This window comes from Candoia aspera, chromosome 3 (genome assembly GCF_035149785.1).
Source record: "Candoia aspera isolate rCanAsp1 chromosome 3, rCanAsp1.hap2, whole genome shotgun sequence".
Lineage (NCBI taxonomy): Eukaryota > Metazoa > Chordata > Lepidosauria > Squamata > Boidae > Candoia > Candoia aspera.
In genome coordinates this window covers 49,909,964-49,927,789 of record NC_086155.1, presented here as the reverse complement: position 1 = coordinate 49,927,789, position 17,826 = coordinate 49,909,964, and positions in this window count along the sequence as shown.

Here is a 17,826-nt window from a genome sequence, read left to right as displayed (position 1 = left end):
CTTACAGATGGGGTTCACAACATGCCCTCTCTGCATGATTGGGTGGGACAGGTCGATGTAATGGGGATGAGCTGGTCCCTCAAGTAACCTGGATGCATGCCCTGTAGGGCTTTAAAGGTGATAACCAACACCTTGAATTGGACCTAGAAGCAAAGCAGTACCCAATGCAGCTCACACAGCAAAGGTGTTACATGTGCCGATCTTGGGGTACCAAGAATTGCCCTTGCAGCCACATTCTGGACCGTAGCTTCCAGATACTCTTCAAGGGTAGCCTTATGTAAAGCGCATTGCAATAGTCTATATGGGAGATGATGAGGGCATGAGTGACTGTTCGGAGGGCTTCCTGATCCAGGAAAGGCCATAACTGGCACACAACATGAAGTTGTGCGAAGGCCCTCCTGGCCACAACTGCTGCCTGCTCTTTGAGCAGGAGTCTTGAGTCCAGAAGGACCCCCCAGATTCCACACTCGGTCTGAATGGGGCAGTGCAATCCCATCCAGAACTAAAGATGACAATTTCCCAGATACAGAGGCGCCATTAACCCACAGCCACTCCACCTTACCAGGGTTCAGTTAAAGCCCGTTGTTCCCCATCCAGACCCCCACAGCCCCAGGCATTGAAAGAGGGCAGTCACAGCATTGCTTACCTCACCCGGGACGGAGATATATAATTGGGTATCATCAGCGTACTGATCTCACCCAGAGGTTTCATGTAGATGTTGAAGAGGAGCAGAGAGAGAACTGAACCCTGTGGCACCCCACAAAGGAGGGGTCGAGGGTCAGACCTCTCAATCCCTATCACCACTGACTGGGACCGGCCCTGGAGGAAGGAGGTGAACCAGCACAAAACCACGCTGCCCACCAACTCCCTGAGCCACTCCAAAAGGATACCATGGTTGATGGTATCAAACACCGCCGAGATCAAGAAAAGCAAGGATGGATGCACTGCCCCCATCCCGCTCCTGCCAGAGATCATCCATAAGTGCGACCAATGCAGTCTCTGTCCCATGTCCAGGCCTGAAACCTGACTGAAAGGGGTCCAGAAATCCGTTTCATCCAGAATCCTCTGGAGTTGCAATGCCACCACCTTCTCAACCACCTTCCCCAAAAGGGGGAGGTGGGAGACTGGACAAAAATTGTCCAGTACAGTAGGGTCCAGTGATGGCTTCTTGAGGAGGGTGTGCACCAGCGCATCTTAAAGGCAGCTGGAAACACCCCCTCCCCCAAGGATATATTTACGATCATCTGGACCCAACAACATGTCACCTCCCCAGCTGCCTTCACCAGCCAGTAGGGGCATGTATCTAGTTGACAAGTGGTGGCATTTACAGACTGGAGGACCCTGTCCATTTTCTTGGGCCCAAAAGGATCAAACTGTTCCCAGATAACTGGGTAAGTACGCTCCCTCGGCATCTCCACAGACCATGCCTCATGCTTGGAGTCCAACTTGGAGCGGATCTGAGTGATTTTATCCTGCAGATGCCCAGAAAACTCCTCTGTGTGGCTGTGAAGGTGGGTCACTGGGCCCACCTTTTCCAAAAGGGATTGAGTAACCTTAAACCTTGAGTAACTTTAAACAGGATCACTGGACAGCATTCTGTGGATGCAATAAGAGCAGTGAAATATTGACATTTCGTTGCTCTTACCACCACAAGACAGGCCTTAATAGCTTGTGTTCAGTCAGGTTTGGTCCTTGTTTTTCTCAAGCGACGCTCTTGATGTCTCTTGGTCCTCTTCAGAACCCTCAACTCCTCTGTAAACCATGGGGATTGCTGGGTTCGATGGGACAAGAGAGGTCACACAGGCGCAATCCTGTCCAAGGTCCTGCTGCTTCCTTATTCCAGGTAGCAGCCAAGGCCTCCACTGTACTGTGCAGCAGATCCTCAGGAATAACCCCCAGCTCCCTCTGAAACCCCATTAGATCCATCAGTCACCAAGGGCAGACCAATTGAATGGGCCCTGCCTCCCTGTGAAGCAGGGCAGCATAAGAGAAACTCAAGGCCACCAGGGCATGATCTGACCATGACAGAGGGGAATAGATGTAACTCTCCCTTCAGATCACATTGCTACTGCTCTGACAAGAAAACCAAGTCTGGGGTTTTCTTGGGACTGTCCTGAGTTGGGTCCTGAATAATCTGGGACAGGCCCATGGCTGCCATGGTAGCCATGAACTCCCGAGCTGCCTCCGAGGCACACCCCAGGGACAGCAGGTTGAAGTGTCCCAGAACCATAAGTCTGGAGAACTCTACCGCCAGCCCCAAGACAGCCTCCAGCAGCTCAGGCAGGGAGGTTGCTAAGCAGCAGGGAATCTGGTACAGTAGCAACACTCCCAACTGTTCTCGGGAACCCAACTTGAAGAACAGGGTCTCACAGCTGGCCACTTGTAGAGCAGTGCCCCTGAAGTCCACTAGAGATTCCCAGACGACCGCCACCCCTCTTCCCCTGCCCTGACACCTCAGCTGGTGCCATACTTGAAACCTGGCCAGGCATCTCAGTTCATTTGCTCTGTCTTGATGTTTCTGAAGTTTCCCAGATCTTTGGATGTATTGCAGTCCCATATGAACATCAGGTATAAAACTGATGGACTAGTTTGCAGTTTGACAATTTGACAGGCTCCTGGACAAAATAGAGCCCATCTCACACTTACCTAATGGCAGCATGGCACAAACAGCAGCACAATCCTGCATTATTGCAGTGGAAGTCTCTGCTGCAGCAGTTCAGAAGATTGCCTACCATTGTGGCCACTGGCCAAGAACATTATTTTCCTTCTTTGGCTGTAAAGTAAATGGCAAATTTTGTAAGCGTTCATTTGAGAAAGCAAAGTCCTTCTAAATGCCATTTCCAGGTATTCGGTCATTCTCATTCTCATAACCTTTAGGAAAAAAGCTAACAGTGTGCCCAGCCTAATTGCCTAGACCAGTTAATACACTTTTTTCAGTTTAATGAAAGTGCTTTTAGTCTTCAGTATTCTGACAGGCTACTTTCTCTTTCAGCAAGTATGAGAAATATAATAAATACTTTGGAGATACTTGGTGTCCTCCCTTCCCTTAAGATTAAAACAGCAATATATAATGCTCTCCATTACTGTACTTTTATTCTCATGACAATCCAGTGAGAAAGAGAAAACAGAGAGACAACAACTGGCTATTATCACCCAAGGACTTCTTGATTGGGTGGAGATTTGAACTTCAATATTTTAAAGACTCTGTAATGCTGCTTATTATATTAGTGGTTACTTGCTTTACAAATTATTTACCAATATGTCAGCCTGCTTGATTAGAACAGTTTGTTGTGTAAATTGACCTTGATTAAGGAATTTAAGGGAGGAAGGGAGGAAAAACAGGGACTTTGCTTTGTTTCAGACCCACTTTGTAGGAGTTTAACACCATGACTGGTGGAATGTCAGCATATATTCACTGTCTCATGCAGTGTTTCCTGGAAATCTAAGAATGAACTCCTCTGTCAAGAAGGAAAAAAAAACATTAACTACATCATTGTCATCATCATCACTATTGCATATATCTTAAAAGAGGGTTGTTCTTTCATTTAGCATAAAGATGTAGGGTTGTGCAAAGGATCTGAAAAGGACAATTCACAAAGCATCTTAGGGTAAGCGTGGCATCCGTCTTCAGAATGTTAAATCAGCCACTTCTTTTGGAAAACTTGCTACTTCAAAGGCTGTCCCCAGCTATTTGCATATGTATTCATACACAGCCACTCCACTGGCAGTCCCAACAGGATATGTATACTTTTCTATGTAGACATACCCAGACAACCAGAGCAAGTCTTCCCAAGGATCTGGCTGCTTAAATGTTTTAAGAAGGGTTGCTTTGCTCACATTAACTTACTTCACAAAGCACTCCCTTGAATGCTTTGCACATCCTACGAAGAATGGAAATGGAAATCAGCCTACTTGATGGAAATAAATATTGCTGTACATGAATATAAATCCATGTTCACAATGATCAGTTCTGCAGGTTGGGAATCCTAATCAAATTATTTCATTTATGGGTCTTATGTACCCCACTAAATCATATATACTACCACCAAATCATTTCATTTTGGTAATACTGCAAACTTTCTCATGAGAAACCACCTTTATGTAATTATTCTGCCTTTTCCTCCTTAATGGATTGTTGTTTTTATTATTATTTTGTAGCATGAAAGAAAAAGGGGGGGGGAGAAACCAAGACTACCCAAAAAGGTTAGGCATCTGGATTCCTCATAAATTTCATGAATGTGGTAGGCTTAGTGTATAGTAACCAGCTTGTCTAAATGTACCTATTCTTCTCAGTAAAACACAGAGACAGCTTTATTTATATAATATTAAAATTACAAAATCCATCATGCCAAAAAACCAAAAGTGAAATATTTACATCAGAATGCATCTGGGTTCTTTTCTTAAAGCAAGGAATTGCTAAGAACTGACAAACTGATCTTTCAAGAAATCCATTGTTTAGTATCAGAGACCAGAAGTACAAAACAGATTTTTTAAAATATTATTTTTGGTAACAGTAGTATTTTGCAGATGCCCAAGTCTACAACAAAAGCCCCACAGGACCATTTCAACTATGCGCACAGCTATTTCCATTGCCTATTAAATTAGTCCATCCATCTAATTTCAATCTACCATCAGATTATAGATGGGTTGCCAAAATAAAACACAAATACAGGACAACTGGACCAAATTTTTGTAGATGACAATTTCTATCATCAACCCAAGGGGTAGGAGATAGAAAATAAATCAATTATTTTAGATTACATGGTACAGAAACATGTAAGCTTCTGAGCAAAGTTTGAACACTTTCATAATTCTTTTTTTATAAGAATTTTATTAAGTTTCAAGCAAAGATAAAAGCTACAGAAAAACAAAAAACTACAAAGAAAAAAAAAGAAAAAACTAAAAAAGGGTAGGAACGCAAGAGAAAATTTTTCAAAATTAGAAAAAGAGGTGACTTCTGACTTCTAACAGCAAGGATATACAACCATTTTCCATAATCAATCCCTTTGTTGTTGTTTATTCGTTTAGTCGCTTCCGACTCTTCGTGACTTCATGGACCAGCGCACGCCAGAGCTTCCTGTCGGTCGTCAACACCCCCAGCTCCCCCAGGGACGAGTCCGTCACCTCTAGAATATCATCCATCCACCTTGCCCTTGGTCGGCCCCTCTTCCTTTTGCCTTCCACTCTCCCTAGCATCAGCATCTTCTCCAGGGTGTCCTGTCTTCTCATTATGTGGCCAAAGTATTTCAGTTTGGCCTTTAATATCATTCCCTCAAGTGAGCAGTCTGGCTTGATTTCCTGGAGGATGGACTGGTTTGATCTTCTTGCAGTCCAAGGCACTCTCAGAATTTTCCTCCAACACCACAGTTCAAAAGCATCGATCTTCCTTCGCTCAGCCTTCCTTATGGTCCAGCTCTCGCAACCATATGTTACTACGGGGAACACCATTGCTTTAACTATGCGGACCTTTGTTGTCAGTGTGATGTCTCTGCTCTTAACTATTTTATCGAGATTTGTCATTGCTCTTCTTCCAAGGATTAAGCGTCTTCTGATTTCCTGACTGCAGTCAGCATCTGCAGTAATCTTCGCACCTAGGAATACAAAGTCTTTCACTGCTTCTACATTTTCTCCCTCTATTTGCCAGTTATCAATCAAGCTGGTTGCCATAATCTTGGTTTTTTTGAGGTTTAGCTGCAAACCAGCTTTTGCACTTTCTTCTTTCACCTTCATCATAAGGCTCCTCAGTTCCTCTTCGCTTTCAGCCATCAAAGTGGTATCATCTGCATATCTGAGATTGTTAATGTTTCTTCCAGAGATTTTAACTCCAGCCTTGGATTCCTCAAGGCCAGCTTGTCGCATCATGTGTTCTGCGTACAAGTTGAATAGGTAGGGTGAGAGGATACAGCCCTGCCGTACTCCTTTCCCAATCTTAAACCAGTCTGTTGTTCCGTGGTCTGTTCTTACTGTTGCTACTTGGTCGTTATACAGATTCTTCAGGAGGCATACAAGATGACTTGGTATCCCCATACCACTAAGAACCTGCCACAATTTGTTATGGTCCACACAGTCAAAGGCTTTAGAATAGTCAATAAAACAGAAATAGATGTTTTTCTGAAACTCCCTGGCTTTTTCCATTATCCAGCGGATATTGGCAATTTGGTCTCTAGTTCCTCTGCCTTTTCTAAACCCAGCTTGTACATCTGGCAATTCTCGCTCCATGAACTGCTGAAGTCTACCTTGCAGGATCTTGAGCATTACCTTACTGGCATGTGAAATGAGTGCCACTGTTCGATAGTTTGAACATTCTTTAGTGTTTCCCTTTTTTGGTATGGGGATATAAGTTGATTTTTTCCAGTCTGATGGCCATTCTTGTGTTTTCCAAATTTGCTGGCATATAGCATGCATTACCTTGACAGCATCATCTTGCAAGATTTTGAATAGTTCAGCTGGGATGCCGTCGTCTCCTGTTGCCTTGTTATTAGCAATGCTTCTTAAGGCCCACTCAACCTCACTCTTCAGGATGTCTGGCTCTAGCTCACTGACCACCCCATCAAAGCTATCCCCGATATTGTTATCCTTCCTATACAGGTCTTCTGTATATTCTTGCCACCTTTTCTTGATCTCTTCTTCTTCTGTTAGGTCCTTGCCATCTTTGTTTTTGATCATTATTTCTATAAATCATTCCATTGGCACATTATAAAAATCACTAAATACAGTTGCTCCCTCCCCTTATATTAAAATATATATATATATATAAACCTCCTAATCAACTTCCCCCCCGATAACATTTATTTATTTCCTTCACAACAAACTATTCTATACATTCCTGTCTACTATAATAAAGATCAAACTAAAAAAACATATAAATTGTCTGCCATTGTACTTGACAATACAACAATTTTAATAATCTTAATCATATTAAACCCAAAACCAGACATTTATTATTTTTATTATACCTTAATAATCTTAATCCAAATCGTTAAAAGATAAATGAAATCAGCCAAACCCAAAAAGCAATCCAGATAAATATTCTTAAACCCTTATCCCACTTCAAAATAAACCAGAGCATTTGCATGTCCCCACAATGCACACAGAGCTTTTTTCTTTAAAAAATTGAACAGCCCAACTTCCCCCCTCAAAAACTCCCACTTCTCTTCAGGAGACCTCCCATACATAATAACCCCTTCTTTTCCATGGCTTTCCATCAGAAAATCAATTTCATGTATGGCGTGCAACTCGCTCTCTCCCTTAAATTTCTTCAACTCAACTATCCAATCTTCAGCCAGCATTTCAACAGAAGTCAGAGACATTTCTGTCACTGTTGAATTCCTCAATTTCATTCATGACATCCCCAACAAGATGACACATTTTAAAACTCATATTTTCCACAATGTCCTGAATGCCTTCCATAAAAACGTGGTAGGAATCAGAAAGAATCTGTTTAAAATCTTGTTGGAAGTCAGAGAAAGTCTATTTAAAATCCTCCATGTCTCAAGCAGCAGATTATGGTGCCCCCTGGGAGCTTGACCAGCAAAAGTCAAAGATATGAAAGAATTCCAAAATGTGTTTACATAAGTGAAAGTGAGATATGCAGACAGTTCTCCAGGGAAAGTAGAAGCAGAAAACTGAAAGTTCAAAAGAGCCGATTCAACATGTAGAAAAATGCTAATATCTTCAAATTTAGTACAAAAATAGTAACAGGGAAATAATTATTTACTCTCAATCCTCCTTAATATTTGGATGGAAAACAAAGTCCAAAACTTAAAAAGTTTTTTTTTTTTTTAAAATTGATCCCAAAAATGATAAGCACCAAGAGAACCCACTTCTCCTTGCTGTAGAAATCTAAATTGGGTGATTTAGAAATGGGGTAGCCGGTCTTAGTGTCCCTTTAAGGCTACAGCGTGGCTTGGAAATGGTGACGTCCCTGCCTCCCAGCTAGCTCTTACCAGTTGAGTGTGAACACTGTTTGCAATGTTCTGGCTGCAAGCTGCCGTCCGGAGGACAGATGGGGTGATTCTAGGTGTTTTCCTTTTTCCGAAAAAAGACTCCTGGGCTTCAGGAAAACCTGCCCAAGCCCCAAAAAACTGCCACATTGTCAGTTCTGCCTCCTGAGCCCACGGGCACAGCTGTTCAGTCCATGTCCCCACCGGAAGTCCTCAAACACTTTCATAATTCATAATTTTATTATCATATTTAAGATATTGATGGCTTTGAAATAAACCATTTCAAGATTCTATTTTACTCTATGGCTTTGGAAGCATTCAGGATTCATCTACCTGGATTTGTTGAGAAATAGTATGCATCTGAGACTCAGTCTGGCTATAGATCCAAGGAGGGCTCCAAAAAAAAAAAAAGCATCCAGCCCTCCACACTGCATCTACTGCAATGATCTGCAATGAGTAAATTATTTACAGTACCCTAAATTAACCACCTTCCACTTACTTCCAAGGGGGCTTGGTGGCTCAGTGGTTAAGATGCCAGGCTTGTTGACCAGAAGGTTGCAAGTTAGGTGGTTGGAGACCCGAGTGCCACGTGGTGAAGTGAGCTCCCACACTCGGCCCAGCTCTTGCCAACCTAGCAATTTGAAAGCATGCAAATGCGAGTAGATAAATAGGTACCGCTTCAGCGGGCAGGTAACAGCATTTCCGTGATTGTCATGCTGGCCACATGATGTCGAAGTGTCCTTAGACAACACTGGCTCTTTGGACATGGAAACGGAGATGAGCACCGCCCCCTAGTATGTCATTAGACATGACTAAATGGGAATCTTTACCTTTTTACTTACTTCCAGGGTTCTAGAGAAAAAAGGCAAGTAGGTGGGCCCAATCCAGAATTGGTAACATGGTCTTAAAGCTGTTCAACAATATCAGATCATGCTGATAGCAGTCCTACATAGACCACGCAGTAGCAATTTAGAATCTGCTTCGTTTCTCTACCTACAGTATATACAGTATAGGCTGCATAATGTACAGAGGTGAAGCCTTGGTGATATAAAATACCCTTCCTTACAATTTCTCAGCACTATTGTTTCCCAATATTCCTCCCTACAAATTCTAAGAGATGAAGGAGGTATCCCAAACAAGTAGGTTCTCTTAACAGAACAGCTATTCAGAGAAGATCTTTAATGACAGCTGTGTTGCCTTACATGATCAGTGACTTGCTACTGTGCATCTGTCCTTGCTGTTTTGCAGCAGATACTAGTTGTAATAAAACACTTTGATTAAAGATCTTGACAGATGGACTCCCTGCAGTCCAAGTCCCTATTAATGACCCTTTGCATCACTCACAAAGAATCATTACCTTGGTTAATCAGTAACACCATTTTCTCTTTTTAGGCCTGTTTCCAGCTTCTTTCTTATAGCACTTCTGGATCATCCTAATGAAGCTCATTAGTTTCCTAATGTCATAAGGTAGCATTTTCCCTAGTTGAAGAAGATAAGATACAATTTCCAGAATTCTTGTCCAGTAAGACCGTAAGGTCTAAACACACATTGAACTTACATGTGAGCATGACAAGTGTTCCTAAAAATGCTTGTGTATATTGTTTTTGAAAATAAGCTAACAAGAATTTAAAGCTTACTGAATTGTGATTTGAAGAGTGGGGGTATAAGTATTATTAAATATGAGCCCCAGCAATTGATATGCCTTGAAAACCTCATCAAAAGGTTGTGCTGTTTTGTGCCATTTAACATGAACTTTCTTCTGCCATCTACAAGTAAGAGCCTAAGTTACCCAACAGGGATTCTTCATTAGGCTGATCCCCTGCCAAAGGAACCAACAAATAGAACTGAAAATCAATGTATTGTAGACCTTAATAGATTAATCGTGATGTTTGAAGTCCAAATGATTTTGGCTCACTTATATTCTCACAGCCAACCCTACCTCAATGGGTTGTTCTTGTAGATATCAAATTGGGCAATTTTTCTTTTTTTCCTTATTATATTATTATAAATCTTGATACATTGTATTGTTTCAATACAGTGATGTTTACATAACATGATTAAATATTATTAACATTCTACTGTTTAGATAGCTTACAGTATTGAAAATAGAGAAGAAAAAAAGTAATATTAAGTAATCAGCTTAAGAACAAAACCTTTATCATATAACAAATATTTTGATGTGAGTCATAGCAGTTCATTTTTCAATGTTATATAAATTTGCTGTATAAATAAATAAAATAAGAAAAAGTTATACTCAACTTTGGATGAAAAAGCCAAATAATTTTATGCTTGTAATATTGACTCCCCAAATTGTAATTAATATTGATACAATACTGTACTGTACTTTTTTTTCTTCACTGTATTGTTACTTAGTATATACATTGTTTCGTATATACTATTGTTAATGAAAGGGAAAAATAAATAAACAGAGCAAATTTAACAAGGATTAAAGTACCAAAAAATAGTGGGAAAAGGAAAAATAAAAATAAAAAAACTATTAGGTTTCTAACTCCCCCCTTTTCATACATCTGCTAATTTGCAATACCTGTAGACATTCAGACCCCCTTAGAAGCCAGACTGTGATATTTGCCATGCTGCTGATATGTTGTATCTATGGGATCCATTCTTGCTTAAATTTAGTTAAACTTCTATTGTGTATATATACCATTAGTTTTGCCATTGCTGCCGTATGTCTTTTTCCACTGGCCAAAGAAAATGTCATCACATTTCATATCCATGACTTTTTTTTCTTACGGTTTGGTTTTAGCCAATCTTCCAGTAGGATAAACTAGCTTTTCCACAGCTCCCAAACTTTGTGTAGGCTCACTATATCATTTCAAGCTATTCTTTACAAATGAAATATTTGATATAATGATAAAATGGTGTCAACAAGATGATGAAGCAAGGAGGTGGGAGTAAAAGTAAGATTTTATAAAGCATTTTATCCTAATCCAGCAGATATTCATAAGGAGCTGTTGTAACCTTAAAATCTGCTGATTTGCTACAATGGAGATGGGGCAGTTGTAAACACCATATTAAGGCAGGTGGCAAGTAAATAAAAATCAGAGGAGAACTGGATGAGTTGCATTATATTTTAGAACCAAACGATGATCTACATTCAAACACATTCATGGTTCTTAAACAATTAACCTACTGTTTAATAAATATCTAAAATGCCTGAATATTTTTTTTGTAAAGACTGAAGGAGAAAGTACTTTAGCAATTGTCAAAGACTTGCCATGCTAAAAGAAGGACATAATGATCAGATTGATCCAAAAACATGCCAAAACATGAAAGCAGAGAATGACAACACCTGATAATCAGTCAGTGTTAAACAGTGCCTATCCCAATAACACTTTCAGAAACATGACATTCTTCTTTCCCAAGAGAAATTCCTACCATGGAGCACACAGGTGTTAAATGGCAAAGCATAGCTCCTGAGTAAACAAGCATCTGTGCCAGAGGCACTCGATCTCCACAGGATCCGCATGAGACTAGGGATTTATCTAGCATGTTTGTGCATGACAGACTGGCAAGGAAACAAAAGAGATAAACATGTTTTAAGGCTTAGCTTGCTGTTTTTTTTAAAAAAGATTTTCTCTACAAATTACCATTGCCCTAGTAATGGAAAACAGGCCCAGCTAGTCAATGCCTTTTTATTTTTATCCCTTCTCACAATCTCCATGCCTCACTGAAATCAACTGATTGCCTTCCAACCTACAGGGATATGATAGAAGTATTGGTACTCAGCTGTGCTTGACAGAGGATCTACTAAAGCTGCTGAACAGCAATTTGATGTAGTTATAGGGCTAATCTGCAAACTCAACAGGACAATCTTATTCTAAGTCCAGCATGAACTGCATTTGCAATGAATGTGGCCAGATATTATATAAAGATACAACTGTTGAGCTATTCAACTCTTCCATGCCCTTCTCACTGTATAATACTGCGGACATGATTGATGGGAGTTTTATGCTCCATAGCCATAAGGCTACCCACTTACTTGCTATTCAAGCATCAACTAAGATTGAGTTAAGTCTATTGGGAAGTAGTTGTATGAATGATTTTTGATTAATATGATAATGGCAGGCTAACCAGAAAAATCAGAAAGGCTATTTAAAAAAAAAAAAGAATATGAACTATCCTTGTATATGGCTATTTTTGCATATTGCTAGGCCAAAATCCTGAACAGTAACTTTTGAGCTATATGAATTCAAAAGGAAAAAAATACCATTCCACATGAGTCACACCAAATACTTGCACCAAAATAATTAAAGATTATTCTGTCTTCTCCTGAGACAGAACTCCTGAGAGCAACTCAGTACCATTGCTACCCTGCTATATAGTTGTTAGGAGGTAAAACTTTTTCTAATCAGTGAAGAATCTTGGCTGATTATCTCAGTTTGAGACAAAGTAGAAATCACAATGAAAATATAATAAATTATTTGATGTGGGTTCTTTCTCTTGTACAGTGAGACTATGTTTATACTGTAATGGTGTACTCACCTGAGGCTTGCTTGATGGATGACAAAAATGTTTTGGTGCACCAATTCGTGTTTTGGTACACAAGTTTTCAAAGTTTGCTGAGATAACATAGTTTACTTCACAGTCTTAACAACATACAAATCTTCTGAAACAAAACTATCATAATGACTAAATTAGCTGATAAAGGAGGTGCTATTATCATCATAAGCAATAGCTTGAGAGGCAATTCTCCAATTCTGCATTTTACAGGCTTCAGTTCTCAAATCTCATAGATGAAGACTAAAAGGATCTACACTGTCTAATGAAAGAATGTCCTGTAGATGTACAGGATCAAATTTACATACATACCTGTTTGACCAGGCATCTTTTATCAGTTACTCAAAATACACAAACCAAACAATTCTGGAGATTGTATTGTTTCTGAAACAGTAACACTACAATTGAGTTATCTGGTTCTATGGATTTTATTATTGGACAAACGCCCCAACGTTCCTAGTTATATACTGAATATCACTGTTCTCCAAGAAAATAGCAATACAACAGCAGTTGCTCAAAAAACTCCTTATTAGCTGTTATGGATATGAAAACCTGTATACCAGTGCCTGCCTCAAGGCACATTGCATTATATTAGGAACATATGCTGCTGCTCCACCACAGACTACCTAGTCATCAGGTTCTACCACTTTGTACTCACTGTGTTGTCCCAGGTTTCACACAACAGCACAAGAGTAGTCAAACAGTCCAAGATAAAAACCATCACAGACAATGCCATAATTAAGTTCCAGACTAGGTTTCAAATCAGGCAGATCCAATATCAGCAGCAAAGCACCTTCAGCTCCTGTCAAACTGTAGAATTTTGTTTTAAAAAACTACTAAGTCTGGAGTTGTGGAGTAAAATCAGTCTATCATAAATATTGTTTTAGTGTTTACTCTGAGACAGAGACTTAATACTGGACACTTCTGTTAGACACAACTGATGCTGATCATAATTAACTGCAGAAATGGGCTACTAGATGTCTGGAGTAGGCCTTAATCCGCAAGCAGATCTGCACTCCCAAAGTGCTCTTCCAAGCAGTCTAGCACAGCACACTTTTGTTTCTCAGATGGTTTGCTCTTAATGCAGAGCTTGGAGGCCCTGTGAATCAGAATCAGAATCAGAATCCAGATTTGAATTGTCAGAAGAAGTAGAGGATGGCTCCACTAAAAACTCAGTACTAGGCTCCAGCATTTTGGAACAAACTTGCAAGGCTCTTTACCTAGCTCCTGCTCTTTCCCCTCCACTTCTCAACCCAAGCTTAAAATAGCCCACTAAACAGGTTTAGTATCTGGAAATTATAGTGCGTTTCTCCCCCTTATTAAACCAGTTGCTTTCCTGAGTTCAAGAACTGGTTTTCCCAACAATCCCACTGGTCTCCTAACTCCTGGTGTTCACAAAACCTGTGCCATGTATCTCTATCCTGTTTTGAGCCTCTGTGAAAACTGATTTGAGAGAAATTCAATAAAAATAAGAGCATGGCCACCTCTTGGTTATGGACAGAAAAGAGATTATTAATATTATTCAAACTGCTTTACAGAAATCCAGTTCTTAGAACAGAAAAAAATGGTTTCAGTTTCCTTTAAGTTCTATTACACTGGAGTAGGAGTATCATTAAACCCTATTGAGAAAATATCTTTTATTTACAGCAGGGTTTGGGCTGAGGTTCTGGCAATCATGCATGTGCAGCTATGAAGTGGGCATCTAAATACAATCAACTGTTCTGGGCAACTGTTCTGGGTTGAAGCTGAAAGGATGTATGTGTTGCAGTCAGTTGACTGTACTTAGGTGCCACTTATGTAGTTGCATGTGCAACAACCTGGTTAGTAGGTTAGAAAATTAATTTGTTGAAGGAATAAGGGGAAATAAGACCCTGGAGATTGGACAGTGTAGTTAGGAGGAGACAGTGTAGTTAGAATTATTTTTAAATAAGCAATGCGCAGAAGTGGAAGAAGACAATAGAATAGGAAGGACAAGAGACCTCTTCCAGAAAATTAGAAACATCGGAGGTAAATTCCAGGCCAAAATGGGTATGATCAAAAACAAAGATGGCAAGGACCTAACAGAAGAAGAAGAGATCAAGAAAAGGTGGCAAGAATACACAGAAGAACTGTATAGGAAGGATAACAATATCAGGGATAGCTTTGACGGTGTGGTCAAACAATATCGGGGATAGCTTTGACGGAGCTAGAGCCAGACATCCTGAAGAGTGAGGTTGAATGGGCCTTAAGAAGCATTGCTAACAACAAGGCAGCAGGAGATGACGGTATCCCAACTGAATTGTTCAAAATCTTGCAAGATGATGCTGTAAAAGTAATACATGCTATATGCCAGCAAATTTGGAAAACATAAGAATGGCCATCAGATTGGAAAAAATCAACTTATATCCCCATACCAAAAAAGGGAAACACTAAAGAATGTTCAAACTATTGAACAGTGGCACTCATTTCACATGCCAGTAAGGTAATGCTCAAGATCCTCCAGGAAATAAAGCCAGACTGCTCACTTGAGGGAATGATATTAAAGGCAAAACTGAAATACTCTGGCCACATAATGAGAAGACAGGACAGCCTGGAGAAGATGCTGATGCTAGGGAGAATGGAGGGCAAAAGGAAGAGGGGCCGACCAAGGGCAAGATGTATAGATATTCTAGAGCTGACGAACTTGTTCTTGGGGGAGCTGGGGGTGTTGATGACCATGAAGTCACTAAGAGTTGGAAGCAACTGAACGAATAAACAACAACAGTTAGGAGGCAATAGATCAGAGGAAGAGATGAGCTGTTACTGCTGTAAGGAGCAAAACAGAAAGGGGACAGAAAAGGGTGGGGGAATCCAGAGCAGGGAGCCTGAAGAAGAAAAAAAGAACAAAGTGGTATGGGCACAAGACAAGAAGGAGACCACAACCAAGCAGCAAAGGAGCAGCTAGACAAGCAACAGGAGCCATGGCAAAGAAGTGAGAAAAAACAGGGAGAAAATGGGTCAAATCCATTGTCTGCAACCAAGTCTTTCAATACATCCATATCTGTTCAGACTTATCAGAGGATCATTACTAAAGAGTTTAAATCAAGTATTTCTCAAACTGTTGCACCTACAGTACATAAGGAAATTTTAAAAATAATATGTTCAGATCAGCACCCAGAAATAGTTTTTGCAGGCTATGAACAGAATAACTATTTGTCACCTAAAAATCCATCTAAATCCACTGAAATGTTATCTTACCAGAAATCCACTTACCAGGTATCTACATTCTGCCTTGAACATACCATTTCTCATTCACAAGGCATGCATATTACTTATATATTAGCTTGCAGACAGACAGCCACCAAAACTAAAACAAATTATTTCCCAGCAACAAAGATTATACCACAGTGATAGAGAAACCAACCCTTGTAGGCAATCCAGATGCCAAATCGTTCCCCTTATTTATGCTAGTAACAATATAAAGTAATTAATGCTACTACTCACAATATTAAGAGTTTGCAAATCTGTTTATATTCCAATGTGATACTTGTAGTCAGTGTCTACGTGGGGCAAACAAGCCATGTTCTATAGATAAGGACACAAATGTGGCATTTCAGAAGTGACAATATCCAAAAACTTCCTTTCATTCTGACTTCCCAATGTATCCACACTCAGGTTTTGTTGAAAGACAAGCTTGTTTATTTGTATCTCCACGGCCAATATCCATCTCTGATGCCAACAGAAGCACTTGGCAAAAGCCTGCATGCCTTCCGGCCAATATCCTTTTTCTTCTTAGCCTCTCACCCTTCACACTACTTACATCTTCTATCTTATATACAGCTATGTTGCAAGCCCTCTGGCATAACAGCTGTTGGTTTGAATCACAGTTTTATTTTACCTTCCATAGAAGGACTCTAAGAGATAACAGGGTGCTACTGTATTGTTAGCAATGAACAGAATAAGTTATTAATTGCCATGCCTATGAACATCTGGACAGTACATTGGGATAAGCCCAACAGCACTGCATTGTTTCCAAGAACTAGTTATCAGTAACACTCCAGGGAACCTTAGGAGGCTTTTCCAGACAGCACTACATGCAGGAAGAAACTCATAGTTGATTAATGGGTTTTTCCTTTGTTACTAGTCAGGGTATCTAGTGAGTTTCCAAACAGAGAAAGAAAAAAAATTAAAAAATGAATAAACCGTGTCTGTGAAGAAAACATAAAGAGCTACCTGTACCTATTCTATAACATTTTTTTAATGTAAGCTTTATCTCAGATATATTAAGTCTGAAGGAAATCCTCAGTCCTCTAATAATGACAACACTATTATTTAAGGCTCTTGAAGGAAAAAAAATCAGAACAGTGGATTCAGCTGCTTTTCTTATACAAGAATTACCTAAACAGGACAAAGGGAGAGTCCTACCTATGCATGCTGAAGGACAACAGAAATAGAACAATTGAACACCACTGGTTGTCAACTACATTTCACAGCTCAAACCACTCAAACATTTTATTTATTTATTTATTTATTTATATTATTATTATTATTCATATTTCATTACTGCCCATCTCCCCCAAAAGAGGGACTCTGGGCTGTTTACAATAAAATCAAACTACAGCCATAAACGTTAAAATCTCATAAAAATCAAACACATTACAATTATAAAATGCAATAAATATAAAATCCAAGAGGCTATAAAATTCCAAGCTGGTGGGAGGGACTCTAGGGTGCGAGCCACCCCCAAGAATGGTTACCCACTTTCCTGTCCCAGGCGAGACGGCAGAACCAAGTCTTCAGGGCCTTCCGGAAGGTCAAGAATGAAGGAGCCTGCCTCACCTCCAGGGGCAAGATGTTCCAAAGGGCGGGGGCCACTGCAGAGAAGGCCCATTTCCTGGACCCCACCAGATGAAATTCTCTTACAGATGGGGTCCGTAACATGCCCTCTCTGGATGATTGGGTGGGGCGGGCCGATGTGAAGGGGATGAGACGGTCCCTCAGGTAACCTGGCCACATGCCATATAGATTATTAATAATCTACAGCCCATACTGGACAATGACACTACACTTTCTCAGGCACTGAGTGGCAGGTCCATGCTTGCATACAGATAACCACACAACCTGAAACAGATACTCACAAGCAACAAAAAAGAAGACAATGATGCTAACATGGGAACCAGACCCTCCCACAAATCCAGATGTCTACTTTGGCCCCACATCTACACCAAAGGCACCATCACAGCTCCAACAAGTACACACACAAGATTAGAGGTACCTTTACATCCTCCTCCTCTTGTGATATATGCCATTATCTGCCAGCAATGCTCCTCAGGACTCTACCTAGGAGAAACGGGACAAACTTTGTGCAAAAGAATTAATGGATACAAGTCTGACATCAGGATTC